The sequence below is a fragment of the Piliocolobus tephrosceles genome, chromosome 10 (genome assembly GCF_002776525.5).
Source record: "Piliocolobus tephrosceles isolate RC106 chromosome 10, ASM277652v3, whole genome shotgun sequence".
Classification (NCBI taxonomy): domain Eukaryota; kingdom Metazoa; phylum Chordata; class Mammalia; order Primates; family Cercopithecidae; genus Piliocolobus; species Piliocolobus tephrosceles.
Window position 1 is genome coordinate 72,588,274 of NC_045443.1, and position 23,117 is coordinate 72,611,390.

The window sequence follows — 23,117 nt, forward strand, 5'->3', positions numbered from 1 at the left end:
TTTTTTTTTTTTTTTTTTTTTTTTTTTTGCATTTTTCATAGAGACGGGATTTCACCGTGTTAGCCAGGATGGTCTCGATCTGCTGACCTCGTGATCCCCCCGCCTCGGGCTTCCAAAGTGCTGGGATTACAGGCGTAAGCCACCGCGAGCGGCCAAATGTTTTTGTTTAATTATCATTTTAGAAGATTATTTTACTGAACGTAGAATTCTAGTTGACACATACCCTTTCATTACTTTGAAAATACCATCACACTTCTAATTTCTACTGAGAAACTTGGTGTCATTCTAGTTCTATTTTCCTGCGGCTTAAAATTTTTCTATTGATGTATTTTAGCAGTTTTACCTTGTTGGGCCTAGGTGAGTCTTTTTTATTTATTATTCATTCTTCTCTGGGTTGAAAAGCCTTTTCTAAAACACTGTTGTTTCCCCATTGTGTGTACTTGGTGCCTTTGTCAAAAATCAGGTGGCGGATTTGTTTCTCAGATTGCAACTGATTTTTGCATGCTGATTGTGTATTTGTGTATCCTATAACCTTAATAAATTCATTCATAAGTTCTAATAGCTTTTTGGCTCAGCTTTAGTGTTTTCTATATAAGATTAATTCATCTGCAAACTGGTCACCCTTGTCTTGTTCCTGATCTTGGAAAAAACTTTTCACCATTGAGTGTGATGTTAGCTGTGGGCTTATCATATATGACATTCATGAAGTTGAGTGAGGTACATACCTCCTATGCCTAATTAGTTGGAAATTTTTATCGTGAAAGAAGGTTGAATTTTGTCAAATTCTTTTTCTGCATCCATTTTAATAAACTGTTTTTTTATTTTCCATGCTCTTAATATGGTGTGTCTAGATAAAGTTTTATCCATTTTATTTCTTTTAAAAAATCTGAGCCTTAGTTTTGTTCATCTTTTCAATTGTCTTTCTAGTCTCTATTTCATCTCTTTGGGTTCTAATCATTATTATTTCCTTAATTCTACTAACTTTGGGCTCGATTTGTTCTTCTTTTTAAAGTTCCTTGAGGTGTAAATTTGGGTTGTTTGAAGTCTTTCTTTTTTCTTAGTGTAGGCATTTATTGCTATAAACTTCCCTCTTAGAATTGCTTTTGCTGCATCTCATAAGTTCTGGTATGTTATGCTTTTGCATTCCTTTATATCAAAATTTGTTTAAATTTCCCATTTGGTTTTTTCTTTTATCTATTTGTTGTTCAAGAGTGTGTTGTTTAATTTCCACGTTTGTGGATTCTCCAGTTTTTCTCCCATTATTAATTTTAGTTTCACACCTGTGTGATCAGAAGAGATATTTAACATTATTTCAGTCTTCTTAAATTTAAGACTTTTTTATAGCATAACATAGGATCTATCCTTGACAATATTCTGTGTGGGCCTGAGAAGAACCTGTATTCTGCTACTTTTGGATGGAATGTTCTGTATATATCTGCCAGGACATTTTGATCAATATTGCTATGCAAGTCCACTGTTTCTTTATTGATTTTCTGTTTGGATGTTGAAAGTGGGGTGTTGAAGTACTCCACTATTTTTACATTGGTGCCTTTTTTTCCCTTTAAGCCTGTTAATATTTACTTTACATATTTAGGTGCTACAATGTTGGGTGCATATATATATATATACATATATATATATATATACACACACACATATATATATATATATACACTCTTCCTGAATCACCACTTTATCATTATATAATAACATTTTTGTTTTTTGTGGCAGATTTTGATTGAATTCCTATTTTTTCTAATATAAATATAGCCACCTTGCTCTTTTTTAGTTACCTCTTTCAGAAAGTGTTTTTTCTGTCTTTTAACTTTCAGCCTATAAATGTCCTGAAAGCTAAATTGAATATCTTGTAGGAAGCACATTGTTCAACTTTTTAAAAATATATTCAGCTATCCTGTGCCTTTTGATTGGATAATTTACCTATTTACATTTGAAGTCATTAATTAAAGAACTTACTGCTGACATTTTGTTTTCTGACCATTTTGTGGTTTCTTTGTTCCAATATTTCTCTTGTGTGGTCTTACTTTATGACTTCCTTATGTTTTTAGTGGTATGCTTTGATTCATTTCTCTGCTCTGAGTACCAGAGGGTTTTTCTTTGTGATTACCAGGAGGACGTTATAAAATATTAGCTGTAATAGCGGTCTATTTTAGCTGATAACAACATAAGTTCAATCACATACAAAACTTCATACTTTTGTTTCTCTCCTCACACACATTCCATGCTATTTGTGTCATACTTTATACCTTTTTATATTGCATATCTATTAATAAATTAATGTAGCTATAGTTATTTTTAATTCTTTGGTATTTTTACTCTTATACTAGAGTTAAATGTGATTTCTGTATCACCATTACTCTATTACAGTATTCTGAACTTGAATATATATTTAGCTTTATTTATAAGCTTTACACTTTTACATGTTGTTAAACAACAGGTTTTCGTGTTGTTACTTAATATTCTTTTGTTTTAACTTGTACAGCACCCTCTAGCATTTTTTATAAGGCATGTTTAGTGGTGATGAACTCCTTTGGCTTTTGTTTGTCTGGGAATGTCTTTATATCTCCATTTCTGCAGGATTGTTTTGCCAGGTATAGTATTACTGGCTCTCAGGGTTTTTTTTTTTTCTTTCAACACTTTGAGTATATTATCCTACTTCCTCTTGGTCTGCAAGATTTATGCTGAAAAATATCTACCCATAACTTTTTCAGGTACCATTGTATGTGACAAGTCACTTTTCTCTTGCTGCTTTCAAAAGTATTTTGGTATTTGACGCTTGACAATTTTATTTTAATTTACCACAAAGTACTCTTTTTTGGATTTATCTTCCTTAGGTATGTTTCAAATTCATAAATCCAGATGTCCATATTCCTTTTAAAATATAGAAGCTTCTCAGTCATTATTTCTTTAAATAAGCTTTCTGGCATTTTCTCTCTCTCCTCCTTCAGGGACTTAATATATATGTTTGTTTGTTATAGACTTTTCATATGTCCTGTATGCTTTCTTCACTCTTTTTCATTTGTTTTTATTTTTTTTTTCTCTAACTGGTTAACTTCAAGTGACCTTTTAGTTAACTGAATCTTCCTTCTGCATGATTGAATGTGCTGTTGAAGTTCTTAATTGAATGTTTTCAATTCTATTGTTGTATTTTTTATCTCTAGCATTCTAGCTTTTTATGGCTTCTATTTCTTTATTAAACTTCTTATTTTGTTCTTTCTTTTTTTTTTTTTCCTAATTGTGTTTAATTTTCTGTGTTCTCTTGCATCTCATTGAGCATCTTTAAGATGATTGTTTTGAATTCTTTGGCAGGTAATTCATAGATCTCCATTTCTTTGGGGAATAGTTACTGGGGCCGTATTGATTTCCTTTTGTGGTGTTATATTGCCTGATTCTTCATGATCTGCATAGCTTTGCATGGATGTCTGTGTATTTGAAGGAAAAAACAAACAGCTCTTCAGTTTTTACAGAGTGGTTTTGGCAGGTAAAGATCTTCTATTGTTAGGTCCCTCGGACTTAGGAGATTGCCTCCAGAATCACAGTTGAGTGGTGTTGGAGCCAGGTCATATGGCTGCTGCTGGATCCACAGTGTAATCCATGATCACCAGGCCTGTTATTAGTAGTTCAGGTAGACATACATGAATCCTGTCTAATACCTGGGTGGATAAAATTTCCTCCAGGACCTTAGTCAATAGGGCTGATGTTGGGACAAGAGTCTATTTCATGGTCTGCCATTGGATCTCTAGATAGTGGAACTGTTACCAGATGTCTCTGCTGGGTCCCTGGGTGAACAGGACTGCTCCCAGATAGCAGCTGGGAGGGATCAGAGGCAAGACACAAAGCTGCTTCACAACCCATGGTCAGACCAGTATCAGCAGTTCTACCTCTGAAGTCACAGACAGGCATGTCTTCCAGATGATGCCACAGGCAAAACTGCTCCTGGACCATGCTTGAAGGGGCTGGAGTTGGATCATGCACCACTTCAGGGTCCATAGCCTGAACTGAAGTTGGCAAACCTGCTACCCAAGTCCCAGGTGCTTTTGGCTTTTCCTGTGTTTCTTAGCAGATGATTCTGGTGTTAGAATTAAGGCCAAATGAAGTTGTAGCTGAATTCACAGGGGTACATAGCTATTTTTAGGTTTAAAGCCAGAACCCGGTCAGTAAGCCTGACAGATGGGTACATATCTGTCTTTTCAAAATGGCACTACTCAGTCTTGGGCTCCATCAGGATTTCACAACCTCCTACCTGGATGTCAAAGCTCCCACAAAGGCAATTTTGTCCATGGATAAATATTGTTGCTGTGGTGGGATATGAGTGAGGCACCTCCTATTTCACTGTTTTCCTGATATCACTCTTTCATTTGTTATTATTTATAGTTTCAGTTTTTCTGTAACATTTTTAAATTTTTTTCCTTTTAATTCATTAAACAGGCACACCATGGTTATTTTAAAGTCTGTGTCTACTTACTTCAGTATCTCTATTTCTTACCAGTTACTTCTATATTCTCTTCTCTTGGTTTTTAATCATGTGGACTGCCTCCATGAATTACTTCATTTTTTATTGACATTATAAATTAAATGTTATGAAAATGTAATGACATTAACTCCTTCTAGAAAGGATGTACCTTCTGCAAGCATTTCTTTTACTGCTGTATAATCCTTTATTAAGGGTTACTCAAAAAGATTAGCAATTGGCTGTTCTAATTTAGCAATTATCCAGGACAAATAAGTTCTTGACTAACTTAGTTAATCTTGCAAATTAAAATTTGACATTTAAGGGTATTCTTTATTGATCTATTTAATAACTATATATTGTAAAATATTTTAAAATCTATGCAGCTAGGAGAGCTAGTAATCATAGATCACTTAGATCCTTTTACAGAAATAAGGATGACTTGATCTGGGCTAAGGTTTTTTGAAGGGTTTTTCTACTTATTGTTCAATCTTATTTCTAATGGTGTAGGCTTTCAAATTCCAATCCAAAGGTGGGAAATTTACTAGTGCTATCCCTTCTTGATAAATTCTACATACCAATATTTTCCCATAGTCCTACAAGTCTATCTAGGTTCTGCTCAGTTATTTCCCTCTAACCCTTTTTTTCTAGAGTTGACAGGTATCTCTTGTTGAAATACTATCCCGAGTGTCAGGCTCACTTCTCTGAGTTTTTATCTATCCCTGAATCTGACTTCATAATTCCTCACTACCTTTGACTCTATGTGCTTTCAAGCAATTTTGTGTTTATATTTTGTCTGTTTTTCTAGACATTCTAGATGATCTGCATTTTTTTGGCTGCTATTTCTAGAAGCTTTTCTCTATTACCATTTGCTAAAGGTTACTCAAAAGAAGTATGGTTTGCCTGTTTTAATTTAGTAATTACATAAGACAAACAGAAACAGTGGCTGAACAATTTTATTTAACTCATTTTTGCAAAGAACTTATTTTAGGATACTTTCTATTATCTACTTAACAATTATTTATTGAGGGCTTACTGTGCATGACGTACTGCTTCAAATCATGAGCATACAGTAATGAAAAGACACACAAGTTTCTTACCTCTTAGCACTTAGTCACTGGTGTAATATAAAAAACAAATCAATAAGAAACTATATAACTTCAGATTATCATAAATGGTATGAAGAGAATAAACCGTGAATTGTTATAGAAAAGTAAATTGCAATATAAAACTTAAACATTAAAAAGAATACCTTGTGCAGAGTGGTGGGAAAATGGTGTCCAGGCATAGGTAACTAGATAAACAAATACCCTGAGGAAGAAAAAAAGCTTGCTATATTGGCAGATCATGGCTAAACTATGATGTGTGAGCAAGGGAGTAGTATAATTTGAAGTTGGAGAGGAGCACAGAGTCTGGATCATGTAGAACCTTGTAATCTATAGTAAGAACAACTCAGCTTTGTTCCATAACTTTTTAAAATAGAAGATCATATGAGTTATGGTGCTGTATTATAGGTGAGTTAGCTGCCATAATATTTCTTCCTATATTCTTACAAAAAAAAAAAAAAAAAATGCTGTCAGCCCACTAAACTGGTAGGAGTGCCCTATACTGTCAAAACACTTCACAACTAGATTGTTTCTACTGACAATTTTACCTCTTAGAGAGTAGTGGAAGCAACTGGGGAAATTGCTACTCTGAACTTAATAACAAACAAAAGGGAAAAATTGGTTGGAAAAGTAAAAGTGATAAGAACCATGGGGACAGGAAATAATACTTCTTTAGAATTTGAAAGCACAACAAAAGAAAATCCTGAACACATTTATACAGTCATTAAGTCTTTGAAGAAAATGATTTTTATTAATTTAAAAACAAAGTGAAAATGGACTCAGGACCTTAGAAACTAAGAAGGAAGATCGCAAGTGTTTCAGAATGTTCCACAAAATATAATTCTGCTTACATCATTATGGAAGGAATTTTGATGATACAGGACATAGGGGGGGAAAAAGGCTAATATAGCCACAAAGGATGCTTTTAAATCAAGTAATACCCTTGACTTAAAAAGACAAGCCAGTGACAATTATCAATTAATGACACCTAAGAATGTTTTCAAGAAGTCTGGTTCATAATGCATTCAAACTTACAAAAGTATTAAAGACATCTAAAACAAATTTTGCTCATTTTTGGAGCAAAAAGACAAAACTACCAAAGAAGGAGCAGCTTGAGGGAATATTAACGGATTATGAGAAAAAAATGAAACTGAACTATTTTGCATTATCCTACAAGATGAATGATTACAGCGTAGAATAGACTGACCAGATAGGAGTTGAAAGGCAGATCATAAGATATTTAAAGAGACATAGTAACATCTTAAAATGAGGCCAATTTTCTTAGATGAGGTGAATTACCCCTAGAGTGTTAAAATAACTTGCAAATGAATTTGCTGAAGAATATGTGATGGGCATTCATCTTTCAGAAATCCTAGTGAGTAGAGATGAACTGGTGAAAGCCTAGAGAGAATCTAATGTCTTTCTAATATTCAAAAGAGCAGAGAACAAAGTGAAAAATCTTGAAGACCATTCTTATCTGAATAACACTTTCAGAATTGATTATAATGGTATAGTTTATGAACTTCACAAAATGAAGCTGTTTTTATTAGGAAATAATAAGTTTACTAATGGCAAGTTACATATTCTAATGCATTTTTCCTTCTCTCCATTGCTTTCGATGCTCCAACCACAGAGATCTCCCTTGCATCAAAAAACCTGGTACATAGACTGGGTATCCCTTATCCAATACTTGGAGACAGAACATTTTCAGATTTTGGAATATTTGCATATATATAATGAGATATCATGTGATCGGATCCAATTCTAAACACAAGAATTCATTTATGTTTCATATGCACCTTGTCCACTAGATTTAAGGTAACTTAATGCAATATTTTTAATAATAATTTTGTGCATGAAACAAATTTTTGACTGCATTTTGACTGTGATCCATCACATGAGGTCAGGTGTGGTATTTTCTATTTGTGGCATCATGCTGACGTTCAAAAAGTTTCAGATTTTGAAGCATTTAAAATTTAGAATTTTCAGATTAGGAATTCTCAATCTGTAATAGAAACACAGTAACTTTTGTTGAACAGATTACTCAATTTTCTCTGATGTGACATCCTCCAGTGGACTTTTCCACACAGGGCCTCTGTACATACTCTTTCGTCTTCCTGTAATGTTCTCACTCTCTTGATTGACACTCTCTTAAACCAAAATTTCTCTGACTCCAGGTCAGGGAAATTTTGGTCATAAACTCTTTTAGGGAAGTTTTTGAGTGTAGGCCATCTCTTTTATAGATAAGTTAGAGAAATATAAAATTTAAGAAAAGCTAGAGAAATATAAATTGGTTATGGGTTCAGTTAAGTTGAAAAGCAACCTTGGATTAAATGACTATATCCAACAGATAGAGATCAAATAGTCTGGAGACAGTGCATGCTAACTGTTACTTCACATGATAAAGCAGTGATTTATTTTCTTTGGCCAAAGCTGCTACAATTTGAACAACAAAATAAATAAGAAAGTATTCATATGAGTAGTTTTAAGCACTTCCTGACTTTCTGGTACTATAAGATGCTCCAGGAAAGTATGACTTTTATACTCGCCAAAAAAGGTAAAAGTCAAGGCCTCATTCTCAGTTGTTTGGGTTCAGGTGGTTCTCTGTACTCTCTCCATAGGGAAACTTTCCAAGAATTTTGTGGTTTTCTGCAGGATTTCTCACTGTAATGTCATAAGGACATTCTCTCTCCCATTGATCTTTTTCCCTTAGGCATATTCAGTTACCAGCTAAATTAATAAGAGTCCGTCTTGGTAGACTTCCTATTTTAGGCTATAAATGACATATAAGATAGATTTACAGATCAAATAAAACATTTTACTGTGGGGGAAAAATTTACTCCCACAAATGTGTTCTAAATAAACTTTTTTTTAGTTTAGAATAGTTTTAAATATACAGAAAAATGGAGAAAGTAGTACAAATAGTTTTCATATATCCATATCCAGTTTCCACTATTAGTAACATCATGCATTATTATGGTGCATTTGTCACAATTAATGAACTGATATTGATTATTATTTTTCATTGAAGTCCATATTTTATTTGTATTCCTTAGTTTTTTCCTAATATTCTTCTGTTCTGGGATCTCACCCAGGAAACCATATATTAATAATATTTAGTTGTCATGTCCACTTAGGTTCCTCTTGACTGCTACTTTCTTCAGGCTTTCCTTATTTTTAATGACTGATGGTTTTGAGGAGTATTGGTTAGGTATTTTGTAAAATGTCTCTCAATTGAAATTTTTCTAATTTTTTCCTCATGATTGGGTTTGAGTTATATAATTTGAGAAAGAAGAACACAGAGATAATTTGCTATTTCCATTCCATGATAACAATGGTACATACAATCAGCATGTCTTGTCTCTGTTAACTTTGGTCACACAGCTGAGGTGGAGTTTGTCAGAGTTTTATCAGTGTAAACTTATTCCCCACTGCCTTACACTATGTTCTTTGGAAATCACTATGCACAGCTCACACTCAAAAAGTGGGGAATTATTCTCCAATTTCTTAAAGGCAGAGTACCTACATAAATTACTTGAAATTATTCTGCTTGGAAGATTTGTCTATTATCTCCATTTATTTATTTATTCAAATATTTATTGATGTCCCTATTTACTCGTGGGTATTTATTTCGTAGTTTGGGTTATAATCTAACACTGTCTTTTTTTTTTTGTTGCTCACATTGCTCCAGCTTTGGCAATTATGAGCTACATGCATCATTATGGGTTTTTTGTTTGTTCATTTTTTGGATTTTTTTTAAGTACTTCTTTACTTTCTGCTACCACGTGATGCTCCAGGCTCATCTTAAATATTTCCTGCCTTGTGCTGGAATCAGTCATTCCCTCCCATGGAGGCCTGGCTTCTTTTATTCAAGAATGGTATTCAAAACCAAGATCTGGGTATGCTCATTGTGACTTTAGTGTCATTGTTTTTAGGCTCCCTCGACCGACAGAATGAGGACATAGATGTATATATACTAACCCATATATATACACACAGTATAATCATTCCTGTATGTAACCATCTGTATCTATATTAAGCCAAACATGAGTTCATACTGAGGTCTCCAACTCTAATTCATATGGATCATTCTAGCCCCTTTTCCTTGATTACCTCAAAATCCATCTGAAAGAAACCTGGCTCCCTCTATTCACCATTCCAATTAGTTAAGTTCCTTGTTCAATTCCAGTATACATGTACGATTTTTTCAGAATTGTTCATTAATACACCTGGGAAGCAATATTATCCCTACATCACAGCACAATGTTTATGTAAAGTCCATGTTGTCTTTCGTCCTATGGACTCCACTCTTCCAAAGTTACTGAGGTCAACAGGTTTTTCTCACATGCTCTTCAGTGAGATTGCCTCATACATTGGTAATACAGATAGATTTTGGAGGGGGGTCACATTCTGCATTCCATTCTGGGATCCTTTATACTCCTAAATGTTTTTGTATGCAATAATCTTTAATCTTTATCTTAGGTTTTGGGTTTGACAGATACATAGTGTTATGTATTTACCATTGCAGCATCACACATAATAATTTCCTTGTTCTAAAATAATATCTTGTTTTTATTTAACCTTTCCCTTCCCCAAAATCCTTTGGAAACCATTGATCTGTTTGCCGTCCCTCTAGCTGTGTCTTTCTCAGAATGTTATATAATTTGAATCATAAAATATGGAGCATTTTCAGACTGGCTTCTTTCACTTAGCCATATGCCCTCAAGATTCATCTGTGTCTTCACCTGACTATATATCTCACTCTTTTTAATCACCAAATAGTATTGCATTGTATGAGTGTACCAAGGTTTGTTTATCTGTTCATTTATTGAAGGATATCTTGATTACTTCCAATTTTGGTGGTTTATGAATAAGGCTGCTGTAACCATTCATGTGCAAGTGTTTTTGTGGCCATAATTTTTTCAACTAAGATGGGTCAATATCTAGGAGCACAATTGCTAGACCGTACAATATGGCCATGTTTAGCTTTCTAAAGAGCTGCCAGTCTTACAAAATAGCTGTACCATTTTGTATATTCACTAGCAATAAATAAGTTACTCAGCATCTGAAGGGGTGGCCTGCCCCTCCACACCTGTGGGCGTTTCTCGTTAGGTGGAACCAGAGACTTGAGAAAAGAAATGAGACACAGAGACTAAGTATAGAGAAAGAAAAAGTGGGCCCAGGGGACCCGCGATCAGCATACAGAGGACCCACGCCGCACCGGTCTCTGAGTTCCCTAGTATTTATTGATAATTATCTTTACCATCTTAAAGATAAGGGAGTGACAGGATAATAGGATCATTGTAGGGAGAAAATCAGCAGTAAGACATATGAATAAAGATCTCTGTGACATGGATAAGTTTAAAGGAAAATGCTGTGCCTAGATATGCATATGCAAACAGCTCCATAAACCTTTTAGCAGCATTGCGCCTGCAAGTCCCACCTTTTGCCCTAAGGTGGTTTTCTCCTTTCTCAGTAAACAGAGCATACAATCGGGTTTTACACTGAGATGTTCCATTGCCCAGGGACGGGCAGGAGACAGATGCTTTTCTCTATCTCACTGCCAACCACCGCCAAAAGGCCTTCTTTCCTCTTGTACTAGTCCTCCTCAGCACAGATCCTTCACAGGTGTCAGATTGGGGGACGATCAGGTCTTTCCCTTCCCACGAGGCCATATTTCAGACTATCACATGGGGAGAAACCTTGGACAATACCTAGCTTTCCTAGGCAGAGGTCCCTGCAAACTTTGGCAGTGTACGTGTCCCTGGGTACTTGAGATTAGAGAATGGTGATGACTTTTAACCAGCAAGCTGCCTTCAGGCACTTGTTTAACAAGGCACATCCTGCACAGCCCAAAATCCATTAAACCTTGAGTCACCATAGCACATGTCTCTTGCAAGGACAAGGCTGGGGGTAGGGTCACAGATTAACAGCATCTCAAATACAGAACAAAATGGAGTCTCTTATGTCTACTTCTTTCTGTATAGACTCAGTAACAGTCTGATCTTTCTTTCTTTTCCCCACAAGCATCTTTGCCAGAATTAGGTGTTGTCAGTTTCCTGAATTTTTTATCCTCCTAATAGATTTTAAGTGGTATCTCATTGTTATTTTAATTTGTGTTTCCTTAATGACAAATGATATTGAGCAAATTTTTCATATGCTTGTTGCCATTTCCTTTGATAATATGTCTCTTCATATTTTTTGCCCATTTTTAATTGGTTGCTGATTTTGTTGTGATTGAATTCTAACAAGTTATTTGTTTTATTTTATTTTATTTTATTGTATGTGTTTATTCCTTTTTTTGAGATGAAGTCTCACTCTGTTGCCCAGGCTGGAATGCAGTAGCACAATCTCAGCTCATTACGGCCTCCACCTCCAGGGTTCAAGCAATTCTCCTGCCTCAGTGTCCTGAGTACCTGGGATTATAGTCATGGGCCACCATGCCCAGCTACAAGTCTTTTATTAGACGTGTAAAAAGACTTGTATTGTGAAAATATTTTCTTTTAGTCTTTGGCTTACCTTTTCATTTGCTTAACAGTGTCCTTCATAGAGAAGAAAGTTTTAATTTACTAAAGTTTACTAGTTTTTCCCTTCTTGGGTTGTGCTTTGAGTGTTGTATCGAAAAACTAATCACCAAACCCAAGGTCATGTAGATTTTTCTTCTGTGTTTTTTTCTCGGAGCTTTATAGTTTTGCATTTTACATTTAGATCTATGATCCAGCTTGAGTTAATTTTTGTGAAAAGGTTTAGGTCTGTGTCTGTGTTCAATATTTGGACTTTCTGTTGTTGTTCCCACACATGTTATTAGGTATACACACACTTAGGATCGCTATATATCCTAGGAGAATTATCCCTATTATTATTAGGGAACACCCTTTTCTAACCTCATAATCTTCATTACTCTGAAGTCTGCATGGTCTCAAATTAATGTAAGTTACTTCTATTTTCTTGTGATTAGTATTTGTGTGGTATGCCTGTCTTCATCTCTTTGCATTTAACCTGTCTCACTCTATTTTTAAAGTAGTTTTCTTGCACACTATATATTTGGATCTTGTTTTGTAATTCACTCTGAAAATCCCTATCTTTCAAGTAGTTTGTTTAGACTACTCATATTTAAAGTGATTACATATATAATTGGATTGATATTTGTAACTATTTTCTATTTGGGAAATTTATTCTTTGTTTCCTCCTCATTCTTCAACTTTCTCTGGTTTAACTGAGCTTTTTATAGAATGCCATTTTCTTTCCTTAGAATTATAGTTATTTTTAAAGTTCTCAGTGGTTATGTTAGAGTTTACAACATGTGTTTTGAACTAATGTAGGTATTTTTAACTAATCTAAGTCCACCTTTATGTAATACTATACCACTTCATATGTAATGCAGGTACTTTAACAAGAGCATTCTTATTTCCTCTTTTCTGTTTCTGTGACATTAATGTCATTTATTTAACTTAACCATATGCTGTTATTATTCAATGCACTGTTACAATCATTACTTTAAATAGATAAATTTTAGATCCATTAAGAACTTAAAAAGGTAAAGATTTTATTTTTCTTGCAGAGCAGGTCTCCTGGCAATGAATCTCTGATTTATTGTTTATTCAAAAAAAATCTTAATTTTTCCCTTCACATTGAAGGATACATTTGCTGGATATAAAATTTTAGATGATGGGTTTTGTCTTTCAACATCTTAAATATTTTATTCCGCTCTCTTCTTGCCTGCATGGTTTCTGACAAAAAGTCAGAAAGTCAGCTGTAATTCTTTTTTTTTTTTTTTTCCTGCCACAATATTTTTAATTATGTACAAAGGTCTGACATGGCACCCAGGGACCCATTTCACCCACTGCTCTGTTTGGCCGCCAGTCTTTTGTCTCTCTCTTCAGCAATGGTGAGGCGGATACCCTTTCCTCAGGGAAGAGAAATCCATGGTTTGTTGCCCTTGCCAATAACAAAAATGTTGGAAAGTCAAGTGGCAAAGCTGTTGCCATTGGCATCTTTCACACGAACCACGTCAAAAGATCCAGGATGCCTCTTTCTGTTGGTGATCACACCAATTCTTCCCAGGTTAGCACCTCCAGTCACCATACATAGGTTACCAGTGTCAAACTTGATGAAATCAGTAATCTTGCCAGTCTCCAAATCAATCTGAATGGTATCATTCACCTTGATGAGGGGATGGGGTAGCAGATGGTGTGGGCATCATGAGTCACCAGATGAGGGATTCCTTTTGTGCCCACAAAGATCTTTCTCACTTTGCATAACTTGTACTTGGTCTCCTCAGGTGTAATACGATGTACAGCCAAGCAACCCTTGGTGTCATAGATCAGACGGAAATTCTCTCCCGTCTTGTCAATGCTGATGACATCCATGAATCCAGCAGGGAATGTTATATCAGTTTGGACCTTGCCATCGATCTTAATGAACCTCTGCATGCAAATCTTCTTTACTTCATCTCCTGTCAGGGCATACTTAAGTCTGTTCCTTAGGAAAATGATGAGAGGGAGACACTCTCTCAACTTGTGGGGACCGGTGTATGGACGAGGATCAAACACACCGGTCAATTTATCCAGCATTCAATGCTTTGGAGCTGCTACCCGTTTCAGATGTTTCTTGGGACCATGAGCCATGGCTGCGTTAGGCAAGGAAAGAGCTGTACTTCTTATACTTACTACACTCTGTAGTAGGATTTCCTTACCCTATCTCCTCAGGCTATTTTCAAGATTATCTCTTAGTCTTGGTTTTCTGCAGTTTAGCTATAATATAGATAGGTGTATGTTTGGGTTATTTATTATATTTATGTTCTATGAGCTTCTTGAATTTGTGCTTTTGTATCTGTCATAAATTTTGGAAAGGTCCCAAATATTGCTACTTTAAATATTTTTTTCTGCTATATTCTCTCTTTCTTCTCCTTCTGGTATTCCAATTATAGGTATGTTATATCTTTTTAAGTTGTCTCACAGTCTTGAATGTTCTGATCTCCTTTTATTCATTCTTTTTCTTTTGCATTTCATTTTAGAAAGTTTCTATGTACCTCTCATCACTAACATCATGAAAAACTGATACATTATTTTAACATATCTTTGGTGCCACACATACTTAGCAGAGAATCAACAGTGTAAACTTAGTCAACTCTGTTCTCATGAAATCTTTTTGTTCTATTTATCATTTCACTCTTTTCTCTTTTATTTGACAGAATAAAAACACTAATTCATTTACCTAGTATTTTGTATAATCCAATATACAGCTTTTTGCATTTTCAAAATTCAGCTATCATGTTTTTAATCTCCAGATATTTTTCTTGGATATTTCATTACCTCTACTCTAGTTTTTCTCAAATCATAATACATTTACAGATTATGAATTTTTAAAAGGTTTCTCTAACTTCTTATAGTAAGTCTGTTTCATAGGGGGGAATTTGTTTTACTGCCTCAGACTAATTGTATTTAAAATTGTGCAGTTTTCAATATGTTGGTAAACTTTCTGGTTTACTTAATCTTAGAGAGAGAGTTCAAATATTTGAATAATATTGGGCTGAGATAAATTTTGAGAAATTGTGTGTTTGAGTCCCAGTTCAAATCATAAAAGCAAGAAGGGAAAAACTTATGTTTATTGTAATTTTACTTTGCAGTATTAGTGAAAAAGGACATTATACATAGATGCAATCACAGCATGGATTTTTCTTTGTTGCTGCAAATTTTCTCCTCTGTAATTGTGGAGTAGTCCCAATTATTGCTATAAACTATTCTCACTAGCTTGACAGTTCTGGGAACTACCTTCAGCTATCTCTGTAATTTAGTTAAAAATGCAATATGAGAATAATATTTACAGCAGGCTCCCTGCCCTACATAAATCCTAGTATCTAGAAAATGTTGATGGCTTAATTAGGATAAAAGGTTGCTTCTCTATAAAACATACTTTTATCTAGCTCTTGCCTTTCAAAATTAGGGAGTAGTAGTTCTTTCAATGTTCTCTGAGTTTGGTTATATTTTATACACAGTGAGTTGCGGTATGACATGGTTTCCCAGTATACTTTCTCCCTCTGGTACAGTCTTTAGATTCAAGTCTTTAAAGCACAATTCATACCCTTTTCTAATTTTTACTATTAATACATATTTTTCACTGTTATTATATTATCTGAGTAATTTAATGATGTTTTATGAGAGATGAATGGTAGAGGAATGGAAAAGTGAGAAAGATTAACATTTTATACTTTTATTATAATTATATTTAAAGTATGCAGTCAGTGAAATCTTACTAATCACAAATATTACATTCATCTAAATTCTACCAGAGCATCTTATTTCCCAGGAGGGCTTTTGAGATTTTTTTTTTTTTAAACACTGGTTTTCAACAATTTTGGTAAATGTATTAAATACATTACTATTCAGTAATAAAAGGGAACAAACTCCTGATATACTCAAAAACATGGGTGAGTTTCACAGATAGCATGTTGTGTGAATGGAGTCATATGCCAAAGAGTAGAGTCAGTATGATTCTATTTACATACATTTTTAGAACATGGAAAACTAATCTATGGTGATAGAAATCAGAGCAATGGAGACTGACAGGAAGCAGGAGAAGGTGATCACCTGGGAGGTAATAGAAAAGGATTTTCTTCGGTACTGCAATTGAACTATGCAGTGATTGGGATGTGTGCCTCATGGGTTTATACATTCGTCAAAATTTATCATAAAGTATTCTTAAGATCTGTGCATTTCACTGTATATAAATTATAGTTTAAATTAAAATGCTATGATAAAATAGCTGCACTAAAAAGAAAAAGTATTTTTTTAAAAAAATGCAATGCATAAACCTGGGAAATTAAAATGTTAAATATCTAGCAAAATTTTAGTAATCAATACTCCATCCTAGTAGAAAATTAGTAGAAAACCATAAATACAAATATTTTACAAAAATTAATTAAAATGGCATTAAAATACATGAAAATTTTTTAATTCCTTTGGTAATTAGAGAAATGTAATTTTAAATCATAATGATTTATATATAATTTTTTGCCTTCTGCATGTTCATTTATTATGTCATATAATTTTATATTTTAACATTTTTATATAGTAGACCTTCAAATAGTCAATGGGTGAATAAACTAATGCTTGGCTAATTTAAATAGTCCATGTTTGATATGGTTTGGATCTGTGTCCCCACCCTAATCTCATGGAACTTTTTGGGGGATTTGTTTGTTTTTGTTTTTGAGATGGAGTCTCACTCTGTGGCCCAGGCTGGAGTGCAGTTGCATCATCTCAGCTCACCGCAACCTCTGCCTCCTGGGCTCAAACGATTCTCCTACCTCAGCCTCCCGAGTAGCTGGGATTACAGGTGCACACTACCATGCCTGGCTAATTTTTGTATTTTTAGTAGAGTCGGGGTTTCACCATGTTGGTCAGGCTGGTCTCAAACTCCCGACCTCATGTGATCCACCCTCCTCAGGCTCCCAAAATGCTGAGATTACAGGCATGAGTCATGGGGCCAGCTCTTAATCTCATGTTGAGTTGTAATCCCCAGTGCTGAAGTTGAGGCCCGGTGGGAGGTGATTGGATCATGGGGGCAGATTTGCTGCTTTCCTGCTGTTCTCATGATAGAATTCTCACCAGATCTGGTTGTTTAAAAGTATAGCATGTTCCATGTTCCCCCTCTCTCTTTTGCTCCTGCTCTGGTCATGTAAGCTGTGCTTTGCTTCCCCTTCGCTTTCCACCATGATTGTAAATTTCCTGAGTTCCCTCTAGAAGCTGAGCTGATGCCAGAATGATGCTTCCTGTACACCCTATGGAACTGTGAGCCAATTAAACCTTTTCTCTTTATAAATTACCCAATCTCAGATATTTCTTTATAGCAGTGCAAGAATGGATTAATATGTTTTAAAGTAAATATTATTAAAATTGTAAATTATATATTTATAATTTAAAGAAAATGAGTGGATCTTAAGGATAATAACAATAAAACATGTATCTAATTATATGGAAGGAAATTAAAGATGCAATAGTAAATTTATAGATTCCATTACTTTTAGAGAATTAAAATAAGTTAACATATTTATAGTCTGTTCTAAAATTATGATAAAATAAATTTTAACAAAGAAAAATAAAATTAAACACAAAATTTAGGAATAAGTTGACTAATTTAAGGAAAAAATAGAATTATTTACTATCAAGAGCTAATTTTTGGAAGCAATAATAATAAAATTAAAAGCAATGATCAATATTATCAAGAATAAGTGAAACAAGCATAAATAAAATAATAAAGGTAATAAATAATATATCAAGGAAATTATAAATTATGAGGAGTATAGCATACAGAATTTTATTATTATTTATTTATACAGCTAACAAATTTGAAAAGAAAAATAATTTTCTTTTAGTAATTAAATTTTTCCAAAGAAAAATTAGGAAACTTCAAAATGCAAAAATAATAAAGATATAAGGAAAAACTAAGAAAAAAAAGTGAGAAGCAAAAATACACTATTAAGGTTTACAAAGATGTAAAAAAGAGCTAGAAAAGGGAAAGATATATCATGAGCAATCGCAAAACAATTAAATCTATGTTTAAATTCTATCTTAATCAATGACAAGATAACAAAAACTATTTCTAAAGTTAATTAAAAGTATAAACTAAGGATGCTAAGGAAAATAGAGCTATGACATTTTTAAAAATAAAAGTAATGAGAAAAGATTCATTAACAGAAGTTAAAATATATTACAAAGAATTCATAAAGAATCCATAAACAGATCCATGTATATATTTTAATTTGGTTTGTGATGAAGACAACATTGCAAAGTGAAATGAAATAAATAATATTTGAGCAATTGGATTTACACATTGAAGAAAAATAGAATATTAGTATGTAAATTCCATGCTATTTAATAAAAAGTAGTAAAACATAAGTTAATATTAATGGTGGTATTTTCTAATTAAAACATGAAAGTCAAAAGAAAAAACTGACAAATTTTATTTCATACAAACTAAAAGCCTTCCTAAAACAAAATACAGAATAATTAAAGTTAAAATATCAGCAAAGTTCTGGGGAACAATATGCAACATATGTAACAGACAAAAATTACTAGCCAGAATATATTTACAGAGTTCTTAAAAGTCAATATGAAAAACAACTCAATGGAAATAAGGAACAAGATATAAAGAGGCAATTCACAAAGAAAAATCACAAATGCCTAATAAATATATATAAAGATGCTCAACCTATTAATAATAAAAATACAAATTAAAAGGAATTATTTTTTATAATATTGGCAAGAATTATAAACAGTAATAATATCAAGCCTTGGCAAGTTTACAAAGAATACTACTTTCATGTGCTCCTAGTGGGAGTATAAATTGGAGAAACCTTCTGAAATACAAGTTGACAGTCTATCAGAATAAAACTGTGCATCTCTGATGACTCAGCAGTTGCACTTCTAAGAAACAATTATAAAGAAATATTCTCAACTGAGCACCAAATTATACATGGTAAAATGATTTCTTTTTTGTGGAGCTAAAAATTGGAAACCTAAATCTCTATTAATAAATTATTTTTATATTGTGTTACACTGCTATTTTTTAAAGTGAGGTAAGCTTTTATGTGCTTGTACAAATCTTAACCCTAACTCTATAAATGGAAATTAAGAGATACAGAGACTTTTTAAAAAGATTTTCCAGCTGATATGCCTATGGGATACCTTTACATTATTAAGCATGATAATCCACACCAACAAATGGGGTAGAGAATGGCAGAAAGAACAGAGATGTCTGTTGTATCCATTTTTTGGTCATACAAAAAATAGTGTTTTGAATTTATTAACAGATGAAAGGCTGACTTTTTGGATAATTGTAAATTGTTCCTTTAAGAAAAGGGCAGCAACAAACATTCTTTAAGCCTCAGAATGTATCTGGAATTTTGTTTTTGCAAAAATCTCAGCTGCATTTGGAAAATTTCATGTTCTTTAAATTAGAAGATTAGTTAAAACAAAACAAAACAAAAAAAAAAGAGATGCAGAGACTAAAGGTAGAACTATCAATTTCTATCAGATAGAAATCCTAGAAAGTGAATAATAAATAAGAAAATGAGGGGAGGAAATAACTGAAGATATAACACTCATAATTTTTTGTAACTAAAGAAAGATACATGCTCTCAGTTGAGAAGCCTCGTGAAGTACACAGCAGAGCAGAAAAGACAATACAATGCATATTTATATATGTAAATCTAAATATCTGAAAACACAGAATGCCATGAGAAGTTCTCAAAGTTTCTAGAATGAAAAAGTAAAGCCTTAAATTTAAATCATTGGCCTGAGGTTTCCAAACAGCAACATTAGATGTAAAAAAACACAAAAGACTAACATAGCATCTAGTAAAGGGTGAATTCTTTTGTAAATAATATCAATAATTGGTTTGCTATATGGAAAACACTATAAAATTATCAAATTTCACAAAAATAAGCTTCAAGATTTGAGCATATGTTGTGAAAACCAAAACAACCAAATTAGTAGAAAATATATTCTATCTCTTATTCCATAGAGAATGATTTTTAAATAAGAACAAAAGGCATTTATAATGTAAGAGAAAACCATATATAGCAGTACTATATGGAAAGGAAAGATTTCCTCAAACATGGTCCCTTATTTAAAGTTAACAGTACAGACCGGGAGCAGTGGTTCATGCCTATAATCCCAGCACTTTGGGAGGCCGAGGTTGGTGGATCACTTGAGGCCAGGAGTTCGAGACCAGCCTGTTAAACATGGCAAAACTTCGACTCTACAAAAATTACAAAAACTAGCTGGGTGTGGTGGCATGCATCTGTATTCTCAGCTACTTGGGAGGCTGAGGCACAAGGATTGCTTGAGGCACAAGGATTGCTAGATTAAGATCTAGAATATATCAGGAAGAAGGAGACCACATGGCCTAATGGATGAGGCATCAGACTTTGGATCACAAGGTAGAATATATAAGGAATTCTTACAAATTATGAAGAAATATGAAAACCAGAGAGATAGGGAAAGGATATGAATGGGCAATCTGTAGAAGCAAACACTATAAATTATAAAGAAAAAGATCAACCACAGTAGTAATCAAAGAAGTACAAATAAAAATCACAATGAGATACATTGCATGTATTTCACGTCTGCAAAAACTCTAATAATATCAAGTGTTGGTGCAGATGCCAAGAAATGGAAATCCTCAGGCACTACTGTTGGATGGAATCAGTGGCATTCGTTTTGGAAATAAAATCTATTATTTAATGAAATAAGGATATGTATATATCCCACAATCCAAAAAATTCTGTAGAAAACTTTGCTCAGGTACACAAATAGACATGCATAAAAATATTCACTGAAGTACAGTAGGAGTAAAAATTTGGAAACAATGTAGATAGAAGCCAATAGAAGACTAGAAAGTGGGCACTAAAAGGGTAAGTCCAATATATTTATCAAAAAAATTATAGTTTTATATGGAAAGAGTAAGAAAAGTAAGAAATATAACACAACTTAGGTAATTATGTATGAAATTTACACTATTCATATCTACCTTTATAAGAATGTATATACATTATAAGAAACAATGCCATATATTTGACATGAACACACACATAAATAAATTTATGAGAGGTGGATTGGCAGAATGTAAATTAAGCACAAAAGAGAAGGGAAGTATAAGGGAATGGGATCATGCTGGGAGCTGAAAAGCATAAAAGCAAATAAAATGTGTGTCATACATTGATAATATACTAAGGAATATACCTTAATTTAGTTGGGTGCCCCTGAAATCCTCCTTTTCAAATGATCACTTTCGGTGTGGGCAAGGGCATGAGCAAAATAACCACTTATATATACTCATGTTAGATAACACTTTACCAGGACATAAACTCCAAACTTAAATATTTCACTTATGTTTTTTGAAATGTAAGACAAACCAGTCAATTCCCAAGTCTATAATAATGTATAAGAGCAGACCTCATCACTTGGACTAGCGAGGAGACTTTTAAAAATACTGGTCTTACTCCTTATTGAGTTTCTAAGCTCTTCATTCAACAGATGTCCACTGAACTTCAGCTGTATATCACAAACTCTGAGAATGTATCCCTATCCTTTACTTATTTCCTTTCAGTATCTCTGATTGCTGCATTTTATTTTTCAGAACTTTACCCCTAAATCTGAAAATCTCCAAACTCAATCTTTTTTGTTGTAAAATACTCTTCAGGTTAATTCCTCATTCTCATAGATGTTCTATATTTTCAACTTCCATATCCAAATTTGTGTTTTTTTAATCTGGATAGTTATGCTTTCATATTATTCTACTGTCTCAAACTCAACATAAATCAGTTGAATCTCATTACCTTCTCCCTCCAAATAGCTCCCATTGCTAATTCCCATTTGATTCTGTGGATACACTGCTATCCCAATTGACCACATAGGATTTTTTTAAATTACATATTTGTTTTACTCTTTTCTTTCCTTTATCAATCACATCAATTCCCATTAATTCACAACTGTATTAGTTTCCTATTGCTGTTGCAACAAATTAACACAAATTTAGTGGTTTAAACCAACACAAATTTATTATCCTGCAGTTCTGGAGAACAGAAGTACGAAATATGTCTTACCAGGCTAAAAGCAAGATGCCAACAGGGCTACATTCCCTTCTGAAGGTTCTAGGGAAAAATTCATTTTCTTGCATTTCCAGATTCTAGAGGCCACCCACATTTGTAGGCTTCTGGCCCCCTCCCATCTTCAAAACCTGCAATGATTAGTTGAGACTTTTTATGCTGCTGTCTCTCTGGCTGTTCTTTTTCTATTTAAGAACCCTTGTGGTTATATTGATCTCACCTGGATAATCAAAAAAAAGAAAGTTCCTGGACTAATTGACGAGCAACATAATTCCATCTTCAGCCTTAATTCTCCCTTGCTATGTAACATAACATATTCTTATGATATTAGGGTTTGAATATCTTTGGGGAGCCACTATTCCACCTACCACAATAACCAGTTCATTTCAATTCAAATATCACCCATGTCTTATTTACTGTTTTTCTTTCTTCACAATTTAAAACGAAGTCTCTGCAAAATCCTTTGACCCCCAGGCACGTCTGGGGTCCCCACCAGATATCTTACATGTACTCAGAACAGTCATGTTTCTTAACCTGTGCTAATATCTCTCTTTTCTTCTTCAGGCCTTTCCCTTGAGTGCTGCACAAGTGTGTCCCTCAGGTACTGATGAAGCCTCTACAGAGCTATCTTCTCAGCCTTGCTGTGCCATTTCTGCTGCTACTGCAGCAGTGACATGGGAATCCCTGAGGCATCAAATCTTGAATTGGAGGAAAGTGCTTCTTTCCATATTTTGTGTTAAGTCCTACTAAAGGATAGCAAAGCAGAGTTGTTTGCCTAGAGACTTTTAAATAAAATTTAGGTATTACTTTTAAACATAGGTTAATATAGAAGACAAATCTAATTGACACAAATAATGTGTATTCAGCATCACTATTCCCCAAGGATGACAAATGTATGTTTTTTTTGCTATAATATCTCCCAGTTGACTCCATC

General features: G+C 33.7%; 1 pseudogene; it reads right to left on the reverse strand.

The window, feature by feature from the left end:
• Positions 1 to 13,336: 13,336 nt before the first annotated feature.
• On the reverse strand, positions 13,337 to 14,201 carry LOC111520326 (annotated as a pseudogene).
• Positions 14,202 to 23,117: the final 8,916 nt, after the last annotated feature.